General features: G+C 38.5%; 1 non-coding gene across 1 annotated transcript; it reads left to right on the plus strand.

The window, feature by feature from the left end:
* Positions 1–307: 307 nt before the first annotated feature.
* LOC116145958 lies at positions 308–414 on the plus strand. Its single transcript, XR_004130449.1, has one exon. It is a non-coding gene; the product is annotated as a small nucleolar RNA R71 (small nucleolar RNA).
* The last annotated feature ends 8551 nt before the right edge of the window (positions 415–8965 follow it).

Genomic DNA, 8965 nt, shown 5'->3' on the forward strand with positions numbered 1-8965 from the left:
AAGGTCACATGTTAGAGAAGAAGATTCAATTGCATTTATTTTCAACACATTACCTAATTGCTTCTAGATGTTCGAAAGTTGAGCAGCCAATGCTGTGTAACCATCAACTTTGTGAAATCCCGCTGATCTCCTTGTTGAAGTTCTCTCTGGAGTCCTCATATAATAATTGTTCACCATCACCTCAATCAGATTGTATGCTTCCTCTGGCGTTTTATTGTTCAAGGCTCCCCCACTTGCAGTATCAATCATAACTTGAATAGTTGGTAGCAACCCTTGGTAGAACGTTTGCACTTGCAACCAGATTGGTATACCATGGTGAGGGCACCTCCGTAAGAGATCTTTATACCTTTCCCATGCTTCATACAATGACTCTGAATCTTGTTGGTAAAAGTTGGTAATCTCACTCCTCAGTTTGGCAGACTTGGCAGGTGGAAAATACTTAGTGAGGAACGCTTGAGCCAACTCATTCCACATTGTAATGCTCCCAGATGGCAGAGAAATCAACCAAGCCTTGGCTTTATCCCGAAGAGAGAATGGGAAAAGCCTTAGCCTAATTGCGTCCTCGGATACTCCATTATGCTTGAATGTGTCGCATAACTTCAGAAAGTTTGCGATATGTAGGTTGGGATCATCATTAGGTAACCCAGCAAATTGGATCGACTGCGGAATCATTCCAATGATTGCTGGCTTGATCTCAAAATTATTTGCTTGAACGGGTGGTCTCCTGATGCTAGAATAGCACCCATCAATAGTAGGACTAGAGTAGTCCTTCAATGCACTCTGAACCTCTGCTGCACCACCCATTGCATTTCCTCCTAAGGTATTCTCATTCTCATTCTCTTGATTTCCCATATTAGGATTGACAATCCTGTGTTAGCCTTGATTTTTCAGATTCAGCTTGCCGCTTTTCTTTCCTCAACTGTTTAGCGGTTCTCTCGATCTCAAAATCTAGTGGATGAAGCTCACTACCACCTTTTGAACATAAGCTTTCCAGGATCTAAAACACAAACACACGACAAAAATAAGTGAAACAAAACTAATAATAAAAATAAATAAATAAAATTAACTTCAAAACAAAGATGAAACAAATCAAACTAGCAACTAAATAGTTCGTAATGATATTGAAAAAATATAATTCCTCGGCAACGGCGCCAAAACTTGTTGTCGATTTTCGCAAGTGTACGAAATCGTGCAAGTAATACAGTGTAAAAAATACGGATATCGAACCCAAGGGAATTACTATTATCAACTACTAATTAAACTATCCTATTACTATTTGATCAATCAGATTTTCAGAATGATTCAATGGAAAATAAAACAACTTAGACACAAAACAAAAACCGAGTTTTATTAACACTTTAGTAGGAAATCAATATGACTAAACCTAGGGCATAGATTTCACACCAATTTAATCCTATGCATTGACAATTATCATTAACCCAATTAAGCTTATTCTAAAGACCAAACTCCCTAATATTTCGCTATCTTTCTCTCAAACAATTAACAAATTAACTCCTAATTACTAACCTGATTTATCTCTAATCAGAATTAAGCAATTGGAGATCATTAAGTTCTATGGAATTTACCAGAGCCTCACAGATCGCGGTAACCTATCTCTAGCGTTCGCTCAATCAATGGTTTTATTACCTTAGACTAATTAGGTTTCATCTCTCGATCTCAACCTAACCCATAAAATCATTCAACTCTAGGGCCCTTTAGAATTGAAAGCTTTAAGCATAATAATAAAACTTAAAACAAAGCTTAATAAAAATTCGCAATAATTAATTCAATGCATATTCATAAAATTGGGCTACATCTTAGCCCTAGAAAATAAAATTAGTTCATACTTTCAGTAATAAAAGTCATTGTATTCATAAACATGAGTATAAGAAAGAGTAGAAAAACTTCTCTAATTGATGACTCAAAATTGCAAGAATTTCCAATCTCCAAAGAGCTGAACTTCTCCCCTTTTCTCTCAACCAAAAGAATCCTCAAAATATTGTTAAAAGACCTCCTTTTATATCCCATAAAGGTTAGGGCTTTATTTCCTTCAATTCTATTAGGGATAGGACTCTTAAACTTAGCTTTCTACCTAAAAACAGAGAGGCGTTTTTAAATTTTTGTGACTGTGCAATGGCACAGTAGCTACTGGAAAAAGTGTGCCGCGGTACAGTAGCTGATGGCCTCCTTCCCGCATCATTCCGCTTTCCTTCAGAGATGGTGATATTTGAACCCGATAACGATGAAATTTGGAAAAGTGGTAAACATATTAAATGTAGGCCTTTGAATGAGCTTTCCAACGGTTCAAGAATCGTCTTAATTAAAGTTCCACAGCTCAATATATTCTTAAAATACTGAGGCATGTGCAAACTAGAACGTAATCTAGAGTCTTCTCTTTACTTCAACTTCCATAACTTCTTCAATTCAACTCTGATTCTTGATCCGTTTGTTTCCACTCGTCACTGATTCCGTTGCCAACATGATTCTTCATCCGAGCATAACATTTAAGCATTAGTAACCTGAAAAACACTCAAAGACACCCATGATCCCGTAAAATGCCATTATGAAAATATTAAGCAACTTTACCAAATTAAGCCTAATTTCCCACAATTAATCCCCAAAAACCACTAACTAAATGTGTATTTTCAAGCTCTTATCACCTATTAGTTGTTTTGGTTTACTTTTTTTGCTGATATTTTGTTTATATCGATTGTACAGATTTTGCGGACCGTAAACTATAGAGACTACAGGTTGGACATTGTAGGCTACCAAGTACTGTACTTCCCTGTAAGGGTGACAGTCAGGTTGAGTTGGGATGTTTTTGAGAGAATAAAGGTGATTTTAAGGGGATTGAGGAATGGTCAACAGCGATTCAGAGAGACTTGTTTCGATCATTTTTTTTATATCGGAACAAATTGGCAAAAGGCATTCTGGGGGCAGGGAGTTCATTATATGTTGTTGCACTCAGTAAAATGCAAAAAAAAAAAAAGCAAGAAATGTGGTTTGTGGTTTATGAAAAGCCACTATGTTTTGGGATGATGGAATATGCCTTGGTGACAGGCTTAGGATGTGGGAAATTGCCAGATGCGAATGGGGTAAACACAATAAAGGAGAGTAGCGCAACCATAAGGTTGGCTAACAAGGTTTTGCAGGGGCAAGCATATATTACAGGAGCTGATCTAGAGTAGAGGATAGAAGCAGTTTGGTTAACCGATTTAGAGAAGTTCAAACTGTGCTTGGTATTGTTCTTACATTCGATCCTAATGGTTGGTGACTCAACAAAAGCCGTTGATATGGATTGGGTGAGGTTTGCAAGCAATTTTGACTTCTTTAATGCTTATCTGTGGGGACAGATATCATTTAAGCGAAACATGGACTCCCTGCAAGCAAAAAACATGGCGTTAAAGCATTCCTAATGGGCCAGAGAGGATAGACCGAGCACGTTCAATTTGTTTGGCTTCCCATGGGCAATGCAGGTAAATATTAATAGTTTTTTGTTATATTTTTTTTGTAATATATGTGTTTGAATTATGATATCGGTTGTTTTTTTACAATGTAGGCTTGGATGTATGAGGCCATCCCTGTTTTCGCTAAGGCGGGGGGGGGGGGGGGGGGGGGGGGGGGGGAGAGGAAGAGTTTGGATGTGCGACATACTTTTCCTAGGATGTTGCGGTGGCATGTCGAGAAGTGTACCCATTGGGATTATAACCAAATAAACATTGAAATTGAAGCGGCTCGGGTAAGATTAAGGGATTAAGCTTTTGAATATGCACTTGCTTTAAAATGTCGCTTCAATTTGATTAATTTTGTTTCTTATTGCAAGGAGTCATCCGTCCCTTTCTCATCGCGACTAGGGGTAAAGCGGAAAAGGAGTATGTCACATCTTTCCAACCACTGGAGGATGAAAGCGATTAACAGATAGACCGCCTGATATGGGACCTAGCAGGGGTCATGCATGTGACGAAAGTTGCAGGGCCACTGCTTGAGAATGTGGTTAATGCCGAGGATGATGAAGCTCCAATCGGAGGGATGGAGGAGAAGGAGAGGGAGGGAGAGGTTCATATGACTCAACAAACCGGTACAACAAGTACCGCTTTGTCGAGGCATCAGGGTCGGGAGAATGAGGTGGTTGACCTTATAAACGGTTTGTTTGAGAGTTTTACAACAACCGTTTATGAGAGGTTTGACAAGATGGAAGAGCAGATGAAAAGAGTGGAGGAGAAAGTGGATAAGGTGGCAGAGAAAGTTGGTACGGTGGAGGAGGAAGTTGGTAGAGTATTAAAGGCGGTTGAAATGCAACCTGGGCTGAAAATAGAGAGCTGAAAGAGTAAGTTTGTGAAATCTCCTTACATTGTAGTAACACATGGAAAGAAGAGGAAAATGAAGAAACAAATTGAGGAAGAAGTAAAAATGGAGGAGGTTAGGGAGGTTGGTGGAGGAAATGGGGCAGTGATAATGGAGGAGGGTGAGGTGGGAGGCAAAGGAAGCGGGGATGTACAAATGGAGGAAGGGGGAGGAAGTGGGCAAGCGAAAATGGAGTCAAAGATCGATTTGTATAGGCCAATAGAGGAGGAAAAGAAAAAACTCTTCTATGCCTATTGCAATGAATCAGGAAGTGATGGCCATATAAAGTGTAAGACAGGGGATTATCATCGGGAATGGTTTGAACAGTTGTTGACGATGGGCAGTTGGCTTCAGGACTCAGTGAGTTATTTTCGCTTAATTTTCCTTATTTTTACTTATGTTTTCCATGAGCTATTGTATACTTATCATGTTGTTTTTATTTAATGCAGCACATCGATAAGGTATTGGCATTGATAAGGCTATGACAGACCAGTAATGGTGATCTATTGTATCCCAATTGTGCCATCACCGATGTGGCATTTGGCCAAACGCTAGTTTTGACATATCGTAATTTAATTAAAAAAGCCATTGGTAGAGGTGCAGCAAAAAGAGCTAAGCGAAAAAGATTGGGCCTAGAAGACTTGGATTGCGTCCTTGATGATTTTAAGTTTGATGACAGGATTATGTAGTATATACGGGGGGAAAGGCCCAAATATGACCATAGTTGGGCAAAGGTTAAAAGAGTCTACTGCATCATCAACATCAAAGATATGCACTGGATAGCAGTCGTCGCACTTCTAGAGAAGGGGTTGCTGAACATCCTTGGCTGCAACCCAACTATTTGTTAAGACAAGCAGTTGGAGACCAAGTTAGAGCCACTATCCGTGTTGTTCCCACAGCTGTTGCGTGACAACGGGATGTTTGAGGACTTTGGTGATCGAGTACTGACCGGAAAGTGGCCAATCAAGCTCATTATTGTCCCAACAAATGAGTCAAGGTAAATTTTGTATAAAACTAACTTACATAATACAATTGTTCTATAAGCTGATTCTAATGCTAATGTCTTCTTCCTATTGTAGTGCTGATTGTGGGGCATATGCCCTGAAATTTATTTAGTTTGACATGACCAACACCTCAATGGATGGCTTGAATGACGAAACAATGAGCAACTGTCAGGAGCGTTGGGTTGTTGAGTGCTTCCATGGGGAAATGGATCCGTTTTGAGTGACCACAACCTAATCAAAAGGTATGGAACTTGGACTTTGAATTTTGTAGTTTATGTGATGTTGATGTTGATACTTGGGTTGTGGTGCTGATGCGTGTCATGCTTATACAGAGCATTACCGAAATAGACAGAGTCAGTGAACTTCTCAATCTTGCACTCCATAACTTGGGTTCGTGAAGAGAGAAAATTTTACTCCCCGGACATCCCAAGTTTGCATTTAACAAATTGGCCCTGAAAAACTTTTTGATTTTTTTTTTTATTTAGAAAAGATGACGTGGCTACAGGTGTGCCTGATAATTTTGCAGGTTGTTGGCAAACAATGAGAGGGAATTTCTCAAACTGGCTTGGGCTGTCAGAGTAGGCTGCCGGCAAGGCATCTGCAATCAAGGCTGGTGGCCAGGAGGAGGCATCTGCAATCAAGGCTGTTGGTAAGGCATGGTGCCAAACAATGATCTCAGACAGTGATTATACAGAATTTGAAAACTTTAAAGTGGCGGCATCTGCAATTAAGGTTGCTGGCAAGGCATGGTACCAAACAATGATCTCAGATAGTGATTATACAGAATTTGAAAACTTCTGGTCATGAGGAGGCATTTGCAATCAAGGCTGCTGGCAAGGCATCATACCAAACAATGATATCAAACAGTGATTATACAGAATTCAAAAACTTCTCAAAGTGGCGGCATCTGCAATCAAGGCTACTGGCAAGGCATGGTACCAAACAATATCTTAGACAGTGATTATACAGAATTTGAAAACTTCTCAAAGTGGCGGGGGCTGTCACAAGAGGGAAATGAGAATGTATGGAAGGGAAATGAGAGGAAAAATTGTACTTAGAATTGGGTTTTTCTTTGGAATTGGGTTTTTTTTTTGCAATTGTCTAGGTGAAGGAAATTTTATTACAATCAGAACTGGAGTTAAATGTCTTAGGATTTATTGTGTTTTGGCACTATTATGGATGATTTTAAGTTTAAACTTTCAATTACATTGATGTCTATTTTGATTTGTGATGAATTAGATTGATATAAATTACTTAATTCTGCTGCTTATTCTTTTTGGATTTGGGAGGAAAATGAGTGAGGTTGAAATGTATCACAATCACAGTTATTTCAAAATTAGCTTTGTAAAGACAGATTATTACATAATTCAGGAGAAATGTAGGAAAAATTTGTTTTGCCCATGATCGCTTAAGCGATATATGAGCCACCACATATATCTCTTAAGTGACCAAGAGTTTTCCTCAAATGATCGCTTAAGTGATCTAAAATCGCTTAAGCACCAAAGCGATCATAGATTTAGGCAGATGTTGATTCTGCCTCGGAAATGATCGCTTAAGCGACCAAGAGTAAAAGCGAAAAATCACTTAAGCGATACCAAGGGATCGCTTAAGCGATCATAGATCTAGGCAGATTTTGATTCTGCCTCGGAACAGATCGGTTAAGCAATCAAGAGTAAAAGTGAAAAATCGCTTAAGCGATACAAAAGGATCGCTTAAGCGATCATAGATCTGGGCAGATGTTGATTCTGCCTCGAAAATGATCGCTTAAGCGACCAAGAGTAAAAGCGAAAAATCGCTTAAACGATACCAAGGGATCGCTTAAGCGATCATAGATCTGGGTAGATGATTCTGCCTCGAAAGAGATCGCTTAAGCGACCAAGAGTAAAAGCGAAAATCGCTTAAGCGATACAAAAGGACCGCCTAAGCGATCATAGATCTGGGCAGATTTGATTCTGCCTCGGAAATGATCACTTAAGCGACTAAGAGTAAAAGTAAAAAATCGCTTAAGCAATACCAAGGGATCTCTTAAGCGATCATTAGTGTAGGCACTTATGTATTCTTAGTTCGTGATCGCGTAAGCGACCAAGTGTAAAAAGTTAGAATCGATTAAGCGATATCATAAATACCACCGGATCTCTTAAGCGACTAAGTTTAAATACACAGGATCACTTAAGCGATTAGGTAAATCGCTTAAGCGATCCTATGTATTCGGATTTTTTTATTGTATTTTAGAAGATCGGTTAAGCGATTAACACTATCTTAAACATATAAGGTGTACGATTCGTTCTCAAACTTTGTTTACTCCTTAAAATAATAAATCTTTTAAAATCAGACCGAGAAAAATCTCAAAAGAGTGTAATATTTATCAATGCTCTAAAAATTTCACCGTCTTCTTCTTTATCCATATCTCAACAATGAAGCAATTTTATTGCTCGAACTATTAACATATAAGGATTAAGATTCATTCAGTGGACCATGACCGTTATTATATTTTTATTAAACATATAGTTCTTGTACGTCTATATCAAACATATATAGTGCAGAATGTTTACGTCTATATTAAATATATAGGGTGTACGATTCGTTCAGTGGAACATGACCATTATTATATTTTAATTAAACATATAGTTCTTTTACATCTATATTAAACATATATGGTGTAGAATGTTTACGTCTATATTAAACATATGTCCATAAACTTGGGAGATAAATATTGAAGTAAATTACCCTTAATCAGTTAAGCGATCTCGTCTATTTAGCCTTAGTCGCTTAAGAAGGTTACAACAGTTGTGTTGAAACACTTATTGTGATAACAGGAGCGAGGCATTGTTCATAGTGAAGAAGTTTCTGAAAAATTATGGACTCTCTTGGTCTACAAAGTGCAGAGCATATGGTTACAGAGTTCAATTATATATATCGGTTAAGCGATCATATATACATAAGCCATGATTTGCTTAAGTGATATCTTGCATCGCTTAAGCGATCATGCCTAATTTCCTTTGTACTGTACAATAATCATTCTCAAATTCAAGGGTAGAGATTTGGGTCGAAGAGAACTAGATAACCATGCAAGCTTAGTGAACATATCTTCTTCTTCTTTCTTCAGAACATAAAGGGTGCATTTGGTTAAATATTCCTATCCATATTCCCAATCCTATTCCCAAAATATTTGTTTGTTTAATTATTTAGGAAATATTAGTTAATTTTTTTAAGTAATTAAAACCCCTTAAGTTTATTAATTTCATTAAATACCCCCTGAAAAAAGTTTAAAAATTATTAGAAACACCCCTACCCACCCATACTTGCTAGATTCCGGCAACCACCGTCGGTGGTAGCTAGAATCTGTCACAATGACCTACAAACGACCGTCAGTGGTAATTCATCGATGTAGCCTTTTTCGGCCAGATCCATAATGGATCTTGCCGAAAAAGGCCAGATGTGGCCGTCATGGACAGCCAAAGAAATGGCCGTGACTTTTGCGGCCGTCGACAGCCAGATCTAGCCGTAGATCTGGTATTTTTCGGCAAGATCCGTGGTCGATGTGGCTGGAAAAAGCCATATCAACACCCTACCCGCCAGATCCAACCGGTCTGTGTTATAACGCCCTTTTTCGGCCA

The sequence above is a fragment of the Pistacia vera genome, unplaced genomic scaffold (assembly GCF_008641045.1).
Source record: "Pistacia vera cultivar Batoury unplaced genomic scaffold, PisVer_v2 Contig47, whole genome shotgun sequence".
Lineage (NCBI taxonomy): Eukaryota > Viridiplantae > Streptophyta > Magnoliopsida > Sapindales > Anacardiaceae > Pistacia > Pistacia vera.